Source organism: Eubalaena glacialis, chromosome 6 (genome assembly GCF_028564815.1).
Source record: "Eubalaena glacialis isolate mEubGla1 chromosome 6, mEubGla1.1.hap2.+ XY, whole genome shotgun sequence".
Lineage (NCBI taxonomy): Eukaryota > Metazoa > Chordata > Mammalia > Artiodactyla > Balaenidae > Eubalaena > Eubalaena glacialis.
This window is the reverse complement of record NC_083721.1, coordinates 15,307,441-15,329,752: the sequence shown is the minus strand read 5'-3', so window position 1 is coordinate 15,329,752 and position 22,312 is coordinate 15,307,441. Positions and strand designations below refer to the sequence as shown.

Below are 22,312 nucleotides of genomic sequence, written 5' to 3'. Positions count from 1 at the left end.
CACTGCCTTTTAAGCCCAGGGATCCATCACAATTTGGCAATAATTCAGTAGTCAGTTCTGTAGATGCATGCCAAGTCACCAAGAAATTTCTCTTACAACAATACATAAATGTGACAAGGTTGGCATTTGTATAAGGAGCTTACATCAGGTCTATCTGGGAAACAACAATAGAAATGGTGACTTAAAACACAAGTAGGAACAACTTAAAGACTTAGGTGGGCATTTATGAATTTTTTTTGTTAGATTTCTAGAAGACACCTAACAAAGTCTTCCATTGCTAGAAGACATCTATCCAACAATAAATTATTTTTTTGTTAATAAAAGGGTACATTTTACATTGAAAACTTAAAGAATTAATGTTCATAGTAAAATGATAAATAAGGTATTTCAATTATAAATTGACCAGTAAATAATAATCCTACAATTATATACTGCAACATATTTCTTTTCTTTGGATCTAACCTGGCCACTTATGGATCTAAGATTTAAGATTTGAGTTATCTTGTCAAGACTCTAACCATAAAACCAAATTGTTAAATGTACCTCATCGTTTGTGTCCTGTAAAAGTACTAATTTTTCAATTCTTAGAGAAAAAAAAGGCAACAAAATAACCATCTTTCAGCAACCCCTAAGAGGCAGATAATGGAGAATGACCCCATTCCAACCTGGAAAGGCAACATTCTTCAACAATGGCACATTTTGGCCATGATACTCTGCACATGTTCCTCCTCTGCAACATGTCTTTTACAGCAGCATCTCCCATGTCAGGGACACCCAGTGTCTCCTGGAGCCTTTTAATAGTAGCACTTAGCAATTGTCCTGTCAGATCTGGTTCCTGTAAAAAGTGACTTCTCAGAGGTTGCTCCCATGGGGCCTCAGGTATTTCTTATTTCCTCTCCCTGCTAGAAAAATACCCAGGTCTCCTGGTGGTAGTCAGGCTGTTTAGTTCTAAACTATCAGTGCAGTTCACAGCACTGCCCTTCAGAACAGTTTTCATGAAGGTCTTTTGAGGACCTTGTTTAAGGAGTCATAGAGCTGCAGGAGAGAAGCAGCCAGCTTCATGAGACACCACATCATGCCAAGTCGTACCTGTAGCTCCTCTCAGAGGCAGAGTCTGGCCTTTGGTTGGTACAAAACCTTATTCTCCTTAAGGGAGATTTACTGCTATGGAAAAGCCCTTTATTCCATTCTAGCAGTATCAGAACTCATGCAATCGAGGGGCCAAACCCACAACTTCTTCTTCTCATACTTCCCTTGGGACCAAGAGGTGCTAGCCACAGCTTTGGCTACCCAAAACTTGCTCAAAAGAGTAATACAAAGTTAACCCTAAAAGGGTCCAAGAATCATATTAGTTGGAGGAACGTATTTCAAATCACTGGCAGTCCCACTGCCCTCCTGCCCTCTTATAGTCTCAAGGGATAATAGTAAATATAGATATGTGTATACACACACACACACACACACACACACACACAGTGGAATATTACTCGGCCATAAAAAAGAATGAAATATTGCCACTTGCAGCAACATAGATGGACCTAGAGAATATTATGCTTAGTGAAATAAGTCAGACAGACAAAGACAAATACTATATGACAGCACTTATATGTGGAATCTAAAAAATAATACAAAACAGAAACAGACTCATAGACATACATAAAAAAGAAACTTGTGGTTACCAAATGGGACAGGGAGTGGGGAGGGACAAATTAGGAGTATGGGACTAACAGATACAAGCTATTATACATAAAACAAATAAGCAACAAGGATTTGCTGTATAGCACAGGGCATTATACCCAATATCTTGTAATAACCTACAATGGAATATATAATATGAAAAAAATGAATCACTATGCTATACACCTGAAACTAACACAACACTGTAAATCAATTATACTTCAATAAAAAAGAACGTAGGAGACTGCCTTGGAAATATTTGAATGTAGAAGGCACTTCTGTCCCCTCACACTGTGAAGGTGGAATGGAAGGATTCTTTCAAGTTCAATGGTGATGCTCTTGGCTAGCTGACATCAAAGACAGGGCCTTAGACTGAAAAGGATGGCTTCGATTTGTCGGCACTGTGGGAGAATCACCTGAGACCCCAGTTCTCTGATGACACTACACCATTATCTCATCATGCCTTAGAGTTATGGAATTTCCATGATATTTTGAAATTTGTCACCATACAGATCAGAGTTTGAATTCTGCCTCTGGTCTTTTCTAACGGGGAAAGCTCAGCCAGGTATCGTAACTTCTGAATATCTCAACTCTGTTTTAGGTACTGTGAAAATAAGTACACCTAACCCATAGGGTTGTTGTGAGAAGTAAATGAGACACCATTTAGAAAGCTCCCATGGTTCATAATGGCGCACCGAGGATATTCAATAGATAGCAGTGATTATCATCTATTTTTCTTCATTCACAAAGGGAGAAAGTGTGGTACATAAAGGAAAGTCACTTGATGTCTCATGAAGACATGTTGTGAATCAAAGAATAAGAATCAAGGACTTCTAATATGTGCTTCAGGTGAAGGTTTGTTAGGAGACCAATTGAATACAAGTGAGATGTACTGGTGTCTAAACGATCATTCCAGTTAGCACAGGGGCTCCAGAGAAAATAATAGGCTGTTTACTCAAGTTCTTTGACTGCTGGAAACCTCCCAGATGCAGCTTGAGAGCCTTGGGCACAATTACAGGCTGCTGCTGTCACTGCCAACCTGGGGAAGCAACAGCACAGTTGGATCTGTCTCTTGCTGTCTTTTGGCTCAAGGCAAGAGAGATGGAGAATGCCCACCTGCAGGGAGGACAGAGAGTCAAGGAGACAAAGAGTCTGGCTCATAAGAAATTCGTATGCCCCTCTTGGCAGCCCTGCTCCTGCCCTTTCACCTGAGCTCCCCTCTTGAATGACTGAAACCACAAGGGACAAATTATGTCCACAAATGTGTCAAAGATACGGTGTCCAACACGAGGTAATATGGGTGACTTTTGGTATTCAAATTACTCCTTGACAAAACATTTGATGTTTTGGATTGCTTTTTTTTTTTTTTTTTTTTTTTTTTATGGCTGTGTTGGGTCTTCGTTTCTGTGCGAGGGCTTTCTCTAGTTGTGGCAAGCGGGGGCCACTCTTCATCGCGGTGCGCGGGCCTCTCACTATCGCGGCCTCTCTTGTTGCGGAGCACAGGCTCCAGACGCGCAAGCTCAGTAATTGTGGCTCACGGGCCCAGTTGCTCCGCGGCATGTGGAATCTTCCCAGACCAGGGCTCGAACCCGTGTGCCCTGCATTGGCAGGCGGATTCCCAACCACTGCGCCACCAGGGAAGCCCCTGGATTGCTTTTAATGTAAAGCGTGTAGCTGAAACATGAGTGTGATCTGGAGGAGGAGAGGTATTGCACCTCAGACCCTTAAATATTTATATATTTTAGAATTTTAAAATGTTAGAATGAGAGAGAGAGTCTCAGAGATCGTCTAGACATGAACCGTTCAATGTGGTAGCCACTTAGCCTCACATGGCTCTTGAGCAGTTGAAATGCAGCTAGTCCAGACTGAGTGCAGTATAAGTGGAAGATAGGAATTTTGAAGACTTAGTACAAGAATAGGAAAATGTTGATTTTTAACATAATTATATGTTGAAAATTATAATATGTTGGATATAATGGGTTAATAAATCTTATTATAAAATTTATTTCACCTGTTCGCTTTTACGCCTTTCAAGGCGGCTACTAGAAAATCTAAAATTACATATGTGACTTGCTTTGTGGTTCTTACAATATTGAAAAATGCTGTTCTAGACTCAAGCCCATATTTTATAGATGAGAAAACTGAGGACCAGAGAAGTGATATCTGGAATCATATGGTGTTTTACAAATTTTCTGCCAGGCTAGATGACCACTCCATGTATGTTATGAACTAGTTAAGTTATTGCATTAGATATTTTTGTAATTATTTTATTTTGTGTATATATATGTTCTGTTGTGCTTAAAATTGTTGAGAAGTGTGTAAAATGCCATTCACTCCCATCTGATAAGTTACAAGTTCAGACACTAGTATGAAAATTTGTATTTTTGCTTTAACTTTTATTCATAAATTTGAACTCTTATCATTGATTTTTAATTGAAAATTTTATTGAGATCACTATAGTTTTACCTTAAGTTGTAGGAAATAATATGGAGTTCTCTTGTGTGTTTTGTGCAATTCTCTACAATGGTAACATTTTACAAAACTACAGTATAATATCACAACCAGGATATTGACAGTGATACATTATACCAATCTTATTCAGGTTTCCTTGGTTATGCTTGTATTTAATTTCATGTGTTTGTGTGTATGTGTGTGTTAATTTTTTTTTTTACAATTTTATCACCTGTGTAGGTTGTGTATCCACTGTGACAGTCAAGATACTGAACAGTTCCACCACCACAAGGACCCTTCCTGCTGCCCTTTTATAACCACACCAACCTCCTCCTAGACCTTCCATGTCTTTCCCAAACACTACAGTAATTCCCCCCAACCTATTTTTCTCTGTCAAATTGTTTTAGCTACTCTAGGGCTTGTTCATTCCCACACAAATTTTAGAACAAGCTTGTCTATGTCTAAAAATAAAAACCTTGCGGAAGGGCTTCCCTGGTGGCGCAGTGGTTGAGAGTCTGCCTGCTAATGCAGGGGACACGGGTTCGAGCCCTGGTCTGGGAAGATCCCACATGCCGCGGAGCGACTGGGCCCGTGAGCCACAACTACTGAGCCTGCGCGTCTGGAGCCTGTGCCCCGCAACGGGAGGGGCCGCGATAGTGAGAGGCCCGCGCACCGCGATGAAGAATGGCCCCCGCTTGCCGCAACTAGAGAAAGCCCTCGCACGAAAAACTAAGACCCAACACAGCCAAAAATAAAAATAAATAAATAAATAAAGTAGCTATTAAAAAAAAAAAAAAAACCTTGCGGAAATTTTCATAAGAATTGCATTAAACCTATAGATCAATTTAGGAAGAATTGACCAATTTACTATGATTTTGAGTCTTCCAATCCACGAACCCATTATCTTCCCCCATTTGTTAGGTTCTCTTTGATTTCTTTCATCAGCATTTTGTCATTGTCAGCAAGCATATCCTGTACATGTGTTGCTAAAGTGTACACCTAAGTATTTTACTTCTTTGGAGCAATTGTAAATGGTATTCTTTTAAATTTTAGTTCTGTATGTCCCGTGTTAGCATATTGAAATGTGATATATATTTACCTATTGATACTTTCTCCTGTAGCCTTGCTGAACTCACTCATTAGTTCTAGGAAGGCTCTTTTGGGGGGTGGGTTGAAGGGAGAGGGTAGATTTCTTTTTGGAATTTTCTACAGTGATAAGAGTTCTATTTCTTCCTTTCTAATCTGTGCGCCTCTTCTTTCTTTTCTTTGCCATATTACAGTGGCAAGTACTTCCAGCCATATATTGAATAATAATAAGGAGAGTAGGCCATTCTTCCCTTATTTTCAATATTAGAGGGAAGGATTTCAGTCCTTCATCAAGTAAGATGTCAGCTGTAGGTTTCTGTACTTGTTCTGTAACAAGTTAAGGTCATTCCCCTCTTTTCCTAACTTGCTGAGAGTTTTTATCATGAATGACTGTTGGTTTTTGTCAAATGCTTTTTCTGCATCAATTGATTTGATTGTATGCCTTTTCTTATTTAGCCTGTTGATATGGTGGATTACTCTGATTTCTTTGTGAGTATTGAGCCAGCCTTGCACACCTGGAATAAATCTCACTTGGTCATGTTACATACTTCTTTTTGCGTATTGTTGGATTTAGTTTGTTGGTATTATGTTGAGAATTTTTGTATCAAGGTCTTTGAGAGATATTGTTCTGTAGTTTTTGTTATTGTTATTTTGTATTTTATGCTGTCTTCTTTGGTTTTGTTGTCTGGTTAATACTGGTCTCATAATTATTATTTATTTTGATATGAAAAAATTTTCTTCAGCTTTTTTCCCTCTAAAATCTTGGTTTTATGCTATTTTGTAACCCACATTTTATAATAAAATCTTTTCTTTTTAATTCTAGGCTTTTATGAAGATTAAATTAAAAAAGCATTCTAGCAGTGTTTCATTTATTATCTAATTTATTGTTAATCACTGAACAATAAAATACAATTTGTTAGTTTCCCATGACCTAAAAAAGTTTGAAGATCAAAACGCAAGGTATCTAGGGATTGCCCCGGCTCCCCAAAGTCATCAGTCGTGGAGGGTGGGTAGCACTGATCATCCTTCTACGACCTTCCTTATTTACTATGACACCAGCTGGACTCCAAATCACCTGCTTTGTACAGATGCTTATGTTCTTTTGTTTACTGTAAGAAACAAAGAACTGACTGATGGAGAGGCAACAATAAGCGAATATTCAGGGAATGTCATATACTTTTAATAAATCCCTTGTTTGTAAGGACAGATAAGTCAAATGCCCCCTAGGCAGAATGTTTTTATTTATGATACAACTATCCAAGGTCTGCAATTGAAGATTTATGTGCTATACTAAGCACAGGGTAAAGCTGAGTACCCAGCAGGTAAATCTTTTATGACAGCATAGACCTTAACATTTGGTCTGCTGGCAGTATTCCAATGATGATGGACCACTATATAAAGATATATATGCCAGTGATGATAGACATTCTCTCCCTCTCTTTTTCTCTCTCTCTCTAAATATATATATGGATCTATGTATTGAAATGTTCCACACATATTGGACCATAAAGGTATTTTGATATTGTTTTTATAAATCATATCTTGAAACTTTAATACCTGAACATCATATATAATGATTTCCATAAGCATCAATTGGGGAGCTTTATAAAAATGCTGATTCTTGGGCTCAATGGCTAGAAATTCTGATTCAGTAAGTCTGAGATAAAGGTCCAAAATCACACATCGTGTTTCACTGTACCCCAAAGACTTTTTCTGTGTGCTTGCTCAGAATTTTCTAAACTCAAATTGTGCTTTATGAGTTAAACAAAAAATATAAACTTATTGTACAAAAGAGAAATTTCTTATCCACTCTCCAGACTCCTAGATTCTTATCCCCAGATCAACTGCTTTTAACTCTTAGCTATTTCATTTGGCAGTTACACATATTTCTAAATACATTTACACTACTATGTTTTGGTTTTTTCATCGACATTGCCTCATGAAAAAAGGAGGCTATAGCTCACTTAGAAACCACTGACATACTTTTTCTTATACCCTGTTATTCTTCTAATGTTGTTTTATCACAATTTTTAAAACATGAGGAGTCAGTGTTTTCACTATTATGCTTGTTTAAATACTGCTCACGGCTGAGACGTGTAACAAACTATTTCATTTCTCTCACAGCCTTGTTTTCTCTGCAGGTCATAATTTTTTTTTCATTTGTTTAGTTTTGTATAGACAGCGATCACACATTCTTCCCCATCTTTCTCACAGAATTGCACAATCTTTTTCAATAAGATCAAGCACATGAAATAATCTATTGGTTCTGTTTTTTCCCCCTTGGAGATACCACGTTTATATCCTTTCATCCTCCTGTTCCAATATGAATGAGTTGTTCTCTAGGTCTGCTATGTCATAAAGACTCCCTTCAACATTATTTTAAAGATTCTCTTTGGCACTCTCTTTTATTTGGATCTTCTCTCATTTTTGTAAAGTTTATTCAACAGAAGTTTTCTGAGATAGGGTGCATTTAAGATACATTTTTGAGACTACATATTTGTGATAATGTCTTTATTTTGCCATCACACTAGACTGATAACTAGGCTTATTACAAATATCTGGATAAATATCATCTTTTGCCAAAGTTTTAAGGCTAGGATTCCATTATTTTTTATTTTTCTTTGCCGCAGGAAGTCTGATGCTGTTTTGACTGTCAAGCATTGCATGCAGCAAACTTCTCTTGTATTATTATTTTTTCTGATAATTTCCTCCACCCTATTTTCTCTGAAGTTTTATCTTCTAAATTGATCCCCAAATCTTACCCTTTTACTCCATTTTCTATTTATTTACCCTTTTGTTGACTTTCTGAAAGAATGATTAACATTACCTTTCAGTCCTTCTATTGTTTTATTTCAAACATCATAATTTTGATAACCAAAAGTTATTTCTTATTCTTGTATTTTTAAATAGAAGCCTGCATTTATTTCATAGATGCTATATATAACCTAATCTCTCTGAAGATATTAATAACAATATAGTTTGAACTCTTCTCCTGCTCCTTGTATTGCATTTGTTTTCCCACTTTTTGCTCATTTTGCTCTTTGTCTTTAATGCAGAATTTTCCATAAGTGTCTATTGATCTTTGTGTCCATTATTCTTCAGCTCTGTGAGCCTGAGGTTTGGTGGACTTTATTGTAGGGCAGTGCTTCTCAGCTCAAGGGTTTTTTTTTTTTTTTTTTTTCCCCATAATGGACATCTACCAATATCTGAAGACAGTTTTGATTGTCTTGGCTGGGTAGGGGGTGCTACTGACATCTGTGTGCAGAAGCCAGGGATGCTGCTATACATCCTACAGTGCACAGGACAGAACCCACAACAAAGAATTATCCAGCTCCAAATGTCAACAGTGTCACTGTTGATAAACCCTAATGCAGAGTGATGAGGAGGCAAAGGTCCCAGGCGTTCTGCCGACTACTCCGACATATTAGTGTGCATAGGACTTCATTTTCTTCGTGCCAGTTTTTATGAAGAAGAATTCTCCAGACTCCTGTCTACCTTAGCTGAGTCAAATGATACTTTAGAAATGCCATGATAGTAGTACAACATTCATAAAGCATACTAATATTCCATTTAAAATTTTGTATACTATAATTCATTTCAAATATAATTGTTTATTGTAGACTTCTCTTCTCCACCCTTCTCTCCCTTCCCATCCCCAAATAAAAACAACTACACTCTGTACCTCTATTCATCTACCATTCTACATTACCTAAAAATATTCATAAATTCTTTAAATTCGACCTTTTTTTCTGAAAATGCTTTCATGTTATTTTCCAAAATAAATATGTAAAATTCTAGGTTCAACTTGAGAAGTAATAATCAGCCTTGTTAATTCTATCACAATAAACACAGTGAAACATGTCAGCACAATGAAGAGAAACAGATTCCAGCAAGGACACTTATTTTACAAACATTGAGAACCTCAAAAATCACATAAATGAGGGTATTGTTGCATAAATTATGGGGTACATGTGCAAAAAAAAATGTTATTCAGCTATTAACAACGGAGTTTTTAATTAATGATATAGGAAGTATGTGTCATAATATTAAGTGAGAAATGCAACATAATTTTGAAACATATTTTGATAATGATTTTCAAAATAAAGTATGCACATATTCTTTGATCCAGCTATTCCACTCTTACAAATCTGTAGTATAGGCATACCCCTCCCAATATGCAAATATATGTGTATAAAGATTCACCATTGTGATGGATGGCAAAAGCTGGAAACAGTCAAAATATGCATTAGTAAGCAACTGGTTACATAAAGCTTACAAATCATGGTACTTGCATGCAATGCCATACACTGCAATCATCTAGAAGAACAAGGAAGATTAACATGTGCTGATAGGGGAGCACATTCCATGTTGTCATAAGTGCCAGAAGAGGCTTTTTATTTTTTTGCATTTTTAATTGCTTTTAACTGCATAGATTTTTTTTTTTTTTTTTGAAAGGAAGCTCATGAAATTGTACCTGCTTTTCTCTCTGAGGTGTGAGAATGGGAGTTAGGAGGAGACAAAATTTTTACTTTTCAGTTTTGTCCCTTAGGTACTGTTTGCAGTTTTCGCAATGAACATTCTTTTTTATTATTAACAAGGAAAATCACAGTCTGGAAACTTGGCTATGATGGTGGTGCAGAAAGCATGGGGGATTTACGGATCTAAAATTTGGGAGTGGAAACAAAACCAGTGGGGAACACTCTTTATAAGGGCAGAATAAATACAAAGGAATGAAGACATGAAAGATTATGGCATGCCATTAAGAAGAGTATTCAAGCATGAGTATGGCACATATAATTGAAATGATGTTCAAAGTATTATTCTTGAAAAAGAAAAGTTTGAGGTCAGTATTTGAAATCAGTTTTGACGTGTCTTATCACAAGAAGTCAAGGTGTGTCTAGAGTGTAAAAAAATAAATTTCTTCACACAAAGTGCACTTGAGTATCTACATGTTCTTTCAAATCCTGTGCTCGCTTTGGCTCTTTCAACTGCCCAATTCATTCCATACATGAGCTTCACGCAGCTGTGCGAACCCAGCGAACAGTAAATAGATTTGTATTTTGCTTTTATATCATTAATAAATGACAAACAAAGCATTTGAGAACAAAAAGTGTAATGACATTGTTAGCATATGTTCAATAACCTTTTATAAAATACTCCCCGTTTCTTGTTTCTGGTGCAAGGAGTGACTTTTAAATCTGTTAGAATTTAGAAACATCGAGATCCCTTGCTTGCTTCTTTGTGTGGAGCTGCCTTGGTGAGTTAGAATAAAAGATCCTTGGGAACAAAAGCTATAAAGCTGTTTCTTACAACGAAAGAAAAAGAGGCAATGCACTAAAGATGAAGAAGTGAAACATAAACTAATCTTAGGAAAATAGGACAAAGTGAGGAAAAATAAAGAAAAGAGAGGGAAGATAAGAAGGGGTGGGCAGGGGACTGGAGAGAAGAAAGGACAGACGCTCTTGGCATGTACATAATTTTGTCCCTTTAAAAGTGCTCCTGCAGCTTTATCATCAATTATCAGGACTTCAAAAAAAAGCTAGAGTAAATAACGAAGGGGAGAGAGAGGGGCTTAAAGAAAAGCAGGTGTGGGGAAAACGAATGCCTGAGAGACCCCTTCACGTAACATCTGCTTTTCAATAGGCTTCTCACAGAGTTCTACTCAAAATCAAACCTGAAAAGACAGTGGGTTGTTTGTTTGCTGTTGGTTTGTGTAACGCTTATTCTATGGTAAGTGCCTAAAAAAACTGAAAATACCGTGGCACAGAAAGTAAATCTGTTTTAAGCAAGACAGTCTAGTACATAGCTGTCATCCTCTGAGTGGGCGATAAGATCCTACAAAAATCTCCTTTAGAGAAAAAACACTGAAGACCACTTGGGAGACAAATCTGGAAACTAAGATGTTTTGTAATCTTTTCTTCCAGTTTTGTTGTTTTCAGAGATCTTTCCAGACTCCTGAGTGCACTAAAGTTTCTCTACAAACATATCTTTTTACTGATCTTTATTTTTATTTATTTCCATATTTATGGAGCATGTATTTCTACTCTAGCATTTGTCAAAGCAATCCTGCGAAGCCATTAAGTTATGCAACTGGGACCAACATATATACCAGGGTAAGCCTAATGAGAAATGCCAGCTAATGTTCCCACTCTTATTTCTCTCTTTTATTCGTTCACTCTACTTTTCAACAAGTACATACTGAAGTTCTGCTAAGTGGTTTGGAGGAAGACAAGCAGTTTGGTCTGGACTAATGGGAAGGTGATTGACGGCGGGGGTGGAGGAGATTTGAGAGAGGGTGCGTGGAGAAGAATTTACCAGTGGGATGACACGCTGAAAAATGAATCACAGTCCTGGATTTATGCCATAAGATCTGGGGGTTACTTGAGAAAGCTTTGTGTCTGATAGTAATTTGGGAATCAGTATGTATCCTAACTTACATCGCTCAAAAATGTGGACCACGGCTATTGTTAAAAGTGGGATATAATTATACATGAACATATAAAAGCACATATACACAATTTCCTGCTTTAAAAATAACTCACTGTAGAAAAATATAAAGACAAAAAAACTCACCAAAAACTGAAAAAAAAAATTGTAATCAAACCCCACCACAGCTAATGAGCACTGAGTTAATTTTTTTGTATTTCCTTACAGTCTCAAGTCATACCTCTCCACCCCGCCTCCCCATAACTGAGTACAATTAATATATTTTATCTTACATTTCTAAATAGTGTAAACTGCACTTTTGCAGGTCCTTTAAAACTAAGGTTGGGCTTCCTTGGTGGTGCAGTGGTTGAGAATCTGCCTGCCAATGCAGGGGACACGGGTTCAGGCCCTGGTCTGGGAAGATCCCACATGCCACGGAGCAACTAGGCCCGTGAGCCACAACTACTGAGCCTGCGCGTCTGGAGCCTGTGCTCCGCAACAAGAGAGGCCGTGATAGTGAGAGGCCCGCGCACCGCGATGAAGAGTGGCCCCAGCTTGCCACAATTAGAGAAAGCCCGCGCACAGAAACGAAGACCCAACACAGCCAAAAATTAATTAATTAAAAAAAAAAAAAAAAAAAACTAGGGTCACCAGATTTAGCAAATAGAAATACAAAACACCCAGATCCGTTTAAATTTCAGATAAACAACAAGTAACTTTTTAGTTTAAGTATGTCCCATGCAATATTTGGGGCATACTTACACTAAACAAATTATTCAATTGTTCATCTGAAATTCAGATGCAACTGAACATCCTGTTTTATCTAGCAACCTCATTTAAAACACATCGTGATTGTAATTTTAAAAGTCTCCAGAAGATTAGATTACATTGATATATCATAACTGAGGACTTCACCATTCCCTCTTTGCTGGAAATACGTATTTCCAATTCTTTATTCTGCTAAGTGTTGCTGAATTTTACAATATTTCCCAAGAGAGATGCCTAGAAATGAAATTATTGGGCCCAAGGGCAAAAACAAGCTTTTCAATTCATGATAGCAATTATCAACTTATACTTGCTTTCATCTTTCCTTTGCCAACATTATAATTATTTTTAACAATCCTAGCCAATTTAGAAGGTAAACAATAGCACACTTATTTTACACTAGATAAAATATATTTAATGTAACAATTTTATGTTCAAAGAAACTGTTTATTCACATTTAAAAAAAATTATTGGAGTATAGTTGATTTACAATGTTGTGTTAGTTTCAGATGTACAGCAAAGTGAATCGGTTATACATATATATATATATATATCCACTTCTTTTTTTTTTTAGATTCTTTTCCCATATAAGCCATTACAGAGTATTGAGTAGAGTTCCCTGTGCTATACAGCAGATTCTTATTAGTTATCTATTTTATTAAAAGTAATTCCTTTTTAGCTACTCATACCTGTGCTTCTTTTCCAATATATAAGTGTATTTAACAGACTGCTGTATCCCTATTCAGAGCCTCCTCATATTTCCCTTATCTCTTCCCTAAGTCCAGTCTTATCTTCTACCAATCACTATAACATAACCAAAATTACATTTATAATATAAATCTGATCGTATTTCTCTATACTTTAAATGCGTCGTTGACCTATTCCCGCTCACCCCATTAGCAATGGGATTATATTTAAGTGCCTTAAGACATGTGAGATTTTCAACAGCTGCTCATGTAGTTTTCCAGCTCACTTTCTAGCCATCACGTACCATATTTTAGACACTTGGACTAACTTTCAGTTCGCCAAGTGCCCCGAGCCATGCAACATATCCAGGACCCCTGCAAATGCTTCTCCCTCTGCCAGCAATGCCCTCTATCTTCAGTCTGTCCTTCAGGGCTTGGTCAGTTAGCTGCCTTCTCTATGACCCTTCTCCTGCTCACCTTGGATAGAGCTGCCCCAACTCATCCACCTCGCTTGCACTCTTTTTCTTCCCAGACACAAGCTGGCTGAGGGCAGGGACTGTACCATCTTCAATTGGTTTTGTGATATAGTGAAATGCCTGGAACATGGCAGATAACCAATTTACAATAACAACAATAATAAATCCATAAGTCTTAGAGCACTTAAAAATGGTGAGGCACTCTGCAAAGCCCCTTTTATCTGTTTAAAGTCTTTTCATTTCATACAAATCCAGTGAATTATGTAATATTATGTCCACTTACTTTACAGGTGATGAAACTGAGTCCTAGAGAGACTAAACAACTTGCTTAAGTATATAGCTTATAACTGGAATAGCCAGTTAGCAGCTGAGTTTTGAACTAAAGTTTTCACCATATAAGTGGATCAGGGACAGAAAAAAACATCTGATCTCCATCATGAAGGAGCTTTCAGTGTACCTCAGGAGAAAGACATACATATAGTGGTACTGCTGGTGGTCCAAGGCAACGTATCCTGCTGTGGAGAAAGAAAAAGACCACAGGCTTAGAATTTTGAATGATCCCTCTCGGGGTTTACTCAAGATCTGCTCACGGGAAGAAATGAGGGGAGGTGACTGCTAGCAAAAGCCAATTATTGGCATAACAATTGTAGAACATCTCCTTTGTACATGAGCATAACTCAAGATCCCCTCAGCCCAGTGTTACAGAAAAACTGAGAAAGACTAAACTTGATATATCTCTGGGCAGTCAGGAAAAGGCTTCAGAGAAAAGATGGGATTTCAGGGGTACTGAGGGTACCAAAGATTTAGATAAGAATAAAGTAGAGGGAGTTCTAAGGAGAAGGGATGAGGTTAGACAAAAAAGCACATACAGGGACTTGAAACTAAACTGTTTAAATGAACTGAAAGTCATTGAATAGAGATTGGTAGGCAACTCCTGGAAAAAAACATGTTTGGATGAGAAAGAACTGGAAATCACTTATATCAGCATTTCCTAAAAAGGTCTATTTGGAAACCCAGGTTTATGGAAATGTTAAGAGGCATTTCATGAAATGCACTTCCTATGGTAAAGTAGATTTAACTGGTTAAAACAAAACTCTACAGAGTTTTTCATGTCAGGACTTTCAGGGATTTCAATATGCTAAAATTCCCTGAGACCCTGCAAGAAAAGGATACAGCAACCCTCTGGGTAAGAGTGCAGGTCCCAGAGTCCGACATACCAGGGTTCAAATTTTGACGCTGATTCTTGGCAGGTATGTAACCTTGGATAAATCCCTTACCTCATTCTAGGCCTTGGTTGTTCTTTTCTTTTATTAATCAACTATGTAGAGTTTTGAGGATTAAGTAATACAGAGCATATATGGTCTTAGTGTCTAGCACAAAGGAAATCCCCAGTGGATATGAGCTATTTGACGATCATTAATTCAGCAAATTCTTAGTTGATCAGGAAGCCTTTTTAAAATTTTGTTTTTAATTTTTAACTGTGAAACATCTAGCAGGACAAAGATTCCAGACTATCTTTGGGAGACATTGCTGTAGTTAAATATTGCCTGTGAGAAACTGCGGAGACAGTTTTGAAAAGGTTTAAATGTCAGGACAAGGAGTTTAGACTTTATCTTATTAAAAAAAGGAAAGTTTCCAACTGACCGGGGGAATGTATACTGAAACAGAGTTTTAGGAAAGTGTATAGCATAACCTGGGTGGGAGAAAATGTAATTTGGGCAACCAATTAACAGGTAAGTGCACTAGTTCCTTATACAGAGATAAGAGTCAGAACTGGGGTGGTAGAAAGTGGTGATGAGGTTGAATGTGATAGATACCATAGAGCTACAGATAAAGAGAACCTGGCAATTGATTATACATGGGTTGTCTGCTTTCCATGCTTTGTAAACCACAACAGATATGTTGATTCATGATTACATTGTAAAAGCCTGCTATTTCAAATTTTCAGATAAGATTTTCAAAACTACTGTTTATTTTGAACAGTCATGATATTGATTTGTTATTTTTCCTGTACAGTTCATATATAATAGTATCAGTTTTTAAAAGAAAAGTGTGGATAAAGAAGATGTGGTACATATATACAATGGAATATTACTCAGCCATAAAAAGGAACAAAATTGGGTCATTTGTAGAGATGTGGATGGATCTAGAGACTGTCATACAGAGTGAAGTAAGTCAGAAAGAGAAAAACAAATATTGCATATTAATGCATATATGTGGAACCTAGAAAAATGGTACAGATGAACCGCTTTGCAGGGCAGAAATAGAGACACAGATGTAGAGAAAAAATGTATGGACACCAAGGGGGGAAAGTGGTGGTGGGTGGGTGGTGGTGTGATGAATTGGGAGATTGGGATTGACATATATACACTAATATGTATAAAATGGATAACTTATAAGAACCTGCTGTATCAAAAAATATATAAAATAAAATTCAAAAATTCAAAAAAAAATAAATAAAATGTGAAAAAAAAATTAAAATAAAAGTGTGTGGTGTGTGTGTGTGCACACGCGGGTGTGTATATGCACAAGGTTTGTCAATTCATTCCTGTTTCCTTCAAATTAATTAAACTTTCAAATGATAGATTTATTTTTACCTTAGCACTGCTTTATCAATACTCCTTTCTAATTATAGCCTGTGTTCCCTGGACATCTGAGGACCAGATTACTGTTTAGTGCCTCTGTAATTGGCTCAAGAAAACACTTTAAGTTTCTGAGCTATCATTTCCACCAGGTTTTCTGGTAGAGATTATTACCGTCTATCCTCATTCAGTGATGCATTGAAAGCAATAATCACTACACATTTCCCAAATGTCAAGAGAGTCTCATTTTAGGATAGAAGTGAGAGCCGGATTTGACTCCAACATAGCGTTGATTTGAATCATTTTCTGCTGCTCTCAATGGCACCATTTTCTATTAGTTGTCACTCATGTTGGTAGATCCCAAATACCTTTGCCCTCAACTGCAGTGACATTCTATGGGCTGCAGCAACTGCCATGATTTCCATCACTTCTCGTTAGTGGAAACTTATGGTAGCTTCTGGAAACAGCAACTCCCAGCAGTTCCTCTTCTCTTAATTCTCCCTTCCTCCTCCATCCGCTGCTCCTCCTTTTTCCCTTCCCCCTTTCCTTCATCCCCCCCCCCATCTTCTCTGTCCTCCTTTTCCTTGTCTGTTCTTTTTTCTTTCTCTTCTTTGTTATTTTAAGCCACCATATACTTAGAGTCAGATACCATACTGAGCCCTTGTATGTATTTATCTCAGTTTAATTCAATGATGACTTTTTGAGGCAGGAATAACTATGTCCATTTTGGATATGAGAAAACAAAATCTCAGAAATATCCACTTGGATTTTGGAGCCTGGGTGACTCTAAAGCTCATATCTGACTCCTGAAGACAGTGGTGGCAACTTCTCATGTGGGAGGCTCCTTGTTGTAGCACATGATAGCCTCCTCGTGAGGTGTTGTGAGGGCCCCTGCTGGAAAAGCTAAGACACATGTCTGATCTCTCAGTCATTTAAAGAACACGCAGCTCTCCTGGACAGCCACTCAGTGCAGACTCCCACCTGAGCTGCCACTGCTCCATGAAATGGTGAGCGGTTCCTTTAAGGGTATCTTTGTCAATTAGGTACAGGGTTACCCTTGAGCGTTTTTATCTTTTCCTTTTTTTTTTTTTTCCTGTTACACAGTCCCAAAAGGAGGGATGGAAAGGTGGAGGTATATATATATATATATATATATATATATACAGTATTAGCGTTCTCCAGCAAAACAGAACCAATAGGATGCATACAGATATATATGAGGAGATTATAGGAATTGACTCACATGATTATGGAGGCTGAGAAATCCCATAATCTGACCTCTGCAAGCTGAAGAACCATGAAAGCTGATGGTGTAATTCAGCCTGAGGCACAAGGCCGAGAACCAGGGAGTCACAGGTGTAAGTCTCTGGGTCCAAAGGCCTGAGAACCAGGAGCGCCAATGTCCAAGGGCAGGAAAGGTCCAACATCCCAGCTCAAGAAGAAAGTGAGAGAATTCACCCTTCCTTTGCCTTTTTGCCCTAATCAGGCCCCCAGTGGATTGGATGATGCCACACTGGGGAGGGTGGGTCTTCCTTTCTCAGCCTACTATAATACATCAAATGCTAATCTCTTCCAGAAACACCCTCACAGACACACCAAGAAACAGTGTTTTACCAGCTATCTGGGCATCTTTTATCCTAGTCAAAATAATCATCAAATATATATAAGCCACATATGAGAAAAAATGATATATATATAAGATTATATATATAGGATATACATATGATTTTATATATATGATTTCATATTTGTGTTTTTTTCTATCTATCTATCTATCTATCTATCTATCTATCTATCTATCTATCTATCTATCTATCTAATCTATCTATATCTCCTGGCAGCTGTTGCTACTAGGTACTTGGACGTTTTGAACAGTCATTTGAATTTAGTTTTTTATATATAAAAACATGGCTAATAATACCTACTTTACAGGACCATTGAGCCATTTCATAAAATAGCTTATTGAAAGTGCTCAGTGATACCTGGCATTCACTGAGTAATCAGTAGCTGGCAATAATCTCTCCTTCCCTTCTCTTTTTCCTTACATCAAATACATTATTTCCCCCAAAACTACAGCAATTTATTTGCATCTCATTGTCCCAAGTTTTGAATGCTGTAATTATCTTGATTCCACAGATGCTCTGACGATATCAGAATCTACCCCCTACCAGTGTGAATTTTTCATCAATTTGTTCTTTGAAAATTATATTCAGCATGCGTGCTTTTTATGCTGCCTTTTCTATATTTGCTGGAATTCACATCTTATGATGCTTGCATTGCCCTGGGAAGGGTTATCTTTTGGAATTACACCAATGTTATCCCAGTGCTATTAAATCATATAGATGTGCTTCTCTGCCATTTTATCTAATATCTTCTTTGAAGTTCATTTTGGAATCAGAATTAGAAACTCATGTAAGCATGCTTTATTTTTTAAACAATCTATGACATTTTGGAAAATTCTTCACTTTTACCACATACATAAATTGAATAACTAAAGTTTAATCATTTCTTTAGCTTTTGGAAAATAATTATGGTTCATCAACTATGCTTCCTAGAGGAATCACTGAACCAAAAATACACTCTACATGATAAATTACAATCTATTTAATAAGCTGAAAATTAAGAAGAGGTAGCTCAAAGGAATGTAAATAAACAGGCTCCAAACATAAAGCTTTCTTTAACACAAAATGAGACCTTCTGTAAAGATACATGGTAAAAGGTACACTTTCAATTATATTTAGAGTAAAAACTTGCTAAAATATTCCTCAGCTGTATCTTTTAGAAATCTATATCTCCATATGCCATGACAAACATCAATATTTATTTATGCATTTACAATAAAAGCGGTGTTGACTTTCTCCTCTGAAGCTTACAGAAATAAAATGTTTTACAGCTCCTTTATATTTTAAAACTTTAAAATTTCATTGAAGTTAGCTGAAAAATAGTACAAAGATGTAGTCTTCTTTGGGAAGAAATTTTAATTCTTAATTAATCATTTTTACAAATTTATTGCAGAGGGGTCTTTTGAGGATTAATGAGAAAATATTTCAAAGCACTTTCTCACTAATTCTCAAAATCTTGGATAAGCTTTAGAAAAAATGAGAAGGATTATATTACTGTTATTCACAGTAAGAAAGCTATAGTATCAAGTAGTTCCTTAGCTAAATTTTATAGGATGAAATATATAAATCACTAAGAGTTGAATTATTAAATCTAAATGGTACCCAGTCCACAAGTGATATCTCATGTTACATTGCAGACTGTGAATTAGATCTTTTCACAGCTTCAAATGAATCATATTAGAAATATTTGGTGGCAGATGTATCTCCTGTTTTTATTTTATGTGGTCAGTGCTGTTTTGTACATCAAGATTTTATGCATAATATGTTTATTGGAATACACACTATCCAATTCAACCTAAAGCTTGTTATTTTGTGCTTTTGTCTAAGTTAGTGGAGAATCACTAAATCAAACTCAAGAGCAGTTTAACTGAACACGAAACACTTTGTACCTAGTAAGTATATGGGAGACAGAGATGAGAATGTCACCTTTTGTACCTTCCACGATCAAGTAAGAAAATCAAGCCTGGCAAGATATCTTGAACAAAAGAACAATTAAAGATACAATCAAAGCAGTAGGAAAATGCTTTTGAATATAGGTGAGATGTAGTGAGATAAATTCTGTCTAAGATATGCTCTGGGAAGGCTTTTCGGAGAAAACGTTTGAAAGGTATTAAGCAAAGAGGGCACTTCCATAAGAATATGTGGAAGTAAGGTTTTTATCCTTGGAACAGGTGAAAGCAGAGAGGTAGGAAAGTAAAACTTAGAGGGTAGAAGTAGTAGGAGAATGGGAAGTCAGCATGGCTAGTGATTAAATAAATGTCCACATTTGCTTGGATTGTCATAAGAGACAGCAGGCCAGAGAGGAGCTATAGCCTCAACAAGAACCCAAAAGGAAGAGAACTTGAGAAGTGACTGGGAAGGTTTGCTCAACAAGCATTTACTGGGCATGTCATGAGTGCTGGGAGATGGGGACAGGAAGATAAAGGAAATTACACTCTAGTGTGAATGGGGCTATGATGGATGTAAGCGTAGGGTACCACAGAAACATTTAGGAGGAGCTCTTCTCCTGGAAAGGGGATAGAAAAAGCAGTCAAAGTGAAATGGAGGATGTCAGAGAAAGGTAAGAGACTTCAAAGATGAAGCAACAGAATTCAGCCACTGAATAGTTGAAGGAAGATCAGAAAAAAGTTCGCTAGCACAGGGAGATCAGCTCGGTGCTTTGTGACCAACTAGAGAGGTGGGATAGGGAAGATGGGAGGGAGACACAAGAGGGAGGAGATATGGGGATATATGTATGTGTATAGCTGATTCACTTTGTTATAAAGCAGAAACTAACACACCATTGTAAAGCAATTATACTCCAATAAAGATGTTAAAAAAAAAAAAAAGATGAACCTGAAGTTCCTGATTTGAGACAGGAGGGTCTAAGACTGCTAATGCTGTGAACAGAATTAGGAAACATAGAAGAAGGAACAACTTTGAATAGAAGACAGAGGGTTCAGCTATGGACATGTCAGGTTTGAAACATTTGAGGAAAACCTATCTGGAAGTTTTCAAAACACACTAGGAATTGGTGGTCTGGAGTTCACAGGGGAAGACAGATATGGAGGCATCTACGTGGGAGTCATCAACATAGACAAAGGGCTGAAAATATGGTCCCCAGGAGAAGCTTAAGGGTAAAGCAAGTTGCCAAAGAGGAAGAAGAGCTAGTGAAAGCAATTAAGAAGGCGTTATGTTACATCAGCCAAGTAGTTATACAAGACACATCGTGGAAAGCTACCAGATGGCCTCGTGTTTGTTTGCATGTGCCTAAGCATACTCGACAGATTTAAGAGAAAGTATTTTCTTCTCTATTTTTCTTTTAATTAGGTGTGTTTAGGGTTGGCTCCAGACTTTTATTCATCTTCTTAAAAACTGATGATCGTAATGTTGATTCATGGTTCCTGAGCTAGTGATGATTTTTTTTTTCTCGAAAGTTAAAACTAGTAGAAGAATTAGTAGTCCCAGTATTCCATCTAGAGAAATTTTAGGAAAAACAGTAGCTCATTAAAGAGTTATTGTATTCAAAAGAAACAGGATAATAAGGCCAGGCAATTTTGCAACTGTCTTCATTTCCTTTAGATTTGAGGTAAAAACAACCTCTTCACACAGCTCTAGTTCTTTGATTTTTTTGAAAATAAATGCTTGAAATTAAATAGGAGATGAAGGAAACCTCAAGCAAACAATCTGAAAGACCTATTAGCATTTAACCTCTTAATATTTAGTGGTGAAAAGAGTTTACATGTGCAATTGTTACAATAATGATTCCCTGAAGCTCTCGGGGGCCTCCGTACTTCAGTGGGGCTAGATTTTCAAAATACAATTTTTATAATAACCCAAATCAGGAAACAAAATTACTCACGCTTCACTGTATTTTAAACATAGCACTACTTACTACTTCACCTCTAATGTAATCAATACTGTGTTAAATACAATTATAAACTTTACATATTTATTGTCGAATATATCACTTATATCCCTTAAGCACTGACAAGAAGAAAATATTTACCATTTTTTTGTCAGCAATTTTTTTTTTAAATGCCATTATTAGAAAAATCTTTACCAAGTCATTTCTTATTACTTTGAATCAGAACGGTTTTACTTCTCTGCCAAGGAAATGTAGCCAACTTCAGCTGTGCATTAAGAATAATGGCCTAGCAAGATAGCAAATTCCAATTTCTTATGATCAGAGAATCTTATTACCTTTATGCTCTCGCTGCCTTCCTGTTCACATAGGAAGTTAAAAGATGTTTTTTCAGTTTGAATTTGCTTAGCTCTACATTCTTCTAAGTGGAAAGTGATGTTCTGGGGACTGGCCAAGCACTAACTACATCTAAGAAATGTAATTCCAAAGCCCAAGTTTATTTCCGGTTGCTGTTGAATTTCCCCATTTGTTGTTAAAAGTGTAGATTGCAAAGTAGCATATTGTTCATGACAACTTTGCACAATGGTGGAGATCTGCAGATGGTGTGTCTTTTCAAATATGATAAATGCCTAATTTAAAGCTGATGTGTGGCAATCAGGGCAATGCTGCAGGCTTCTGGGGCTCAGGGATGTCTAGA

General features: G+C 37.0%; 1 protein-coding gene across 9 annotated transcripts in view; it reads right to left on the bottom strand.

The window, feature by feature from the left end:
* GRIK1 (glutamate ionotropic receptor kainate type subunit 1) overlaps positions 1–22,312 on the bottom strand; it is a 427,131-nt gene that overhangs the window by 357,066 nt on the left and 47,753 nt on the right. The window lies entirely within an intron of this gene.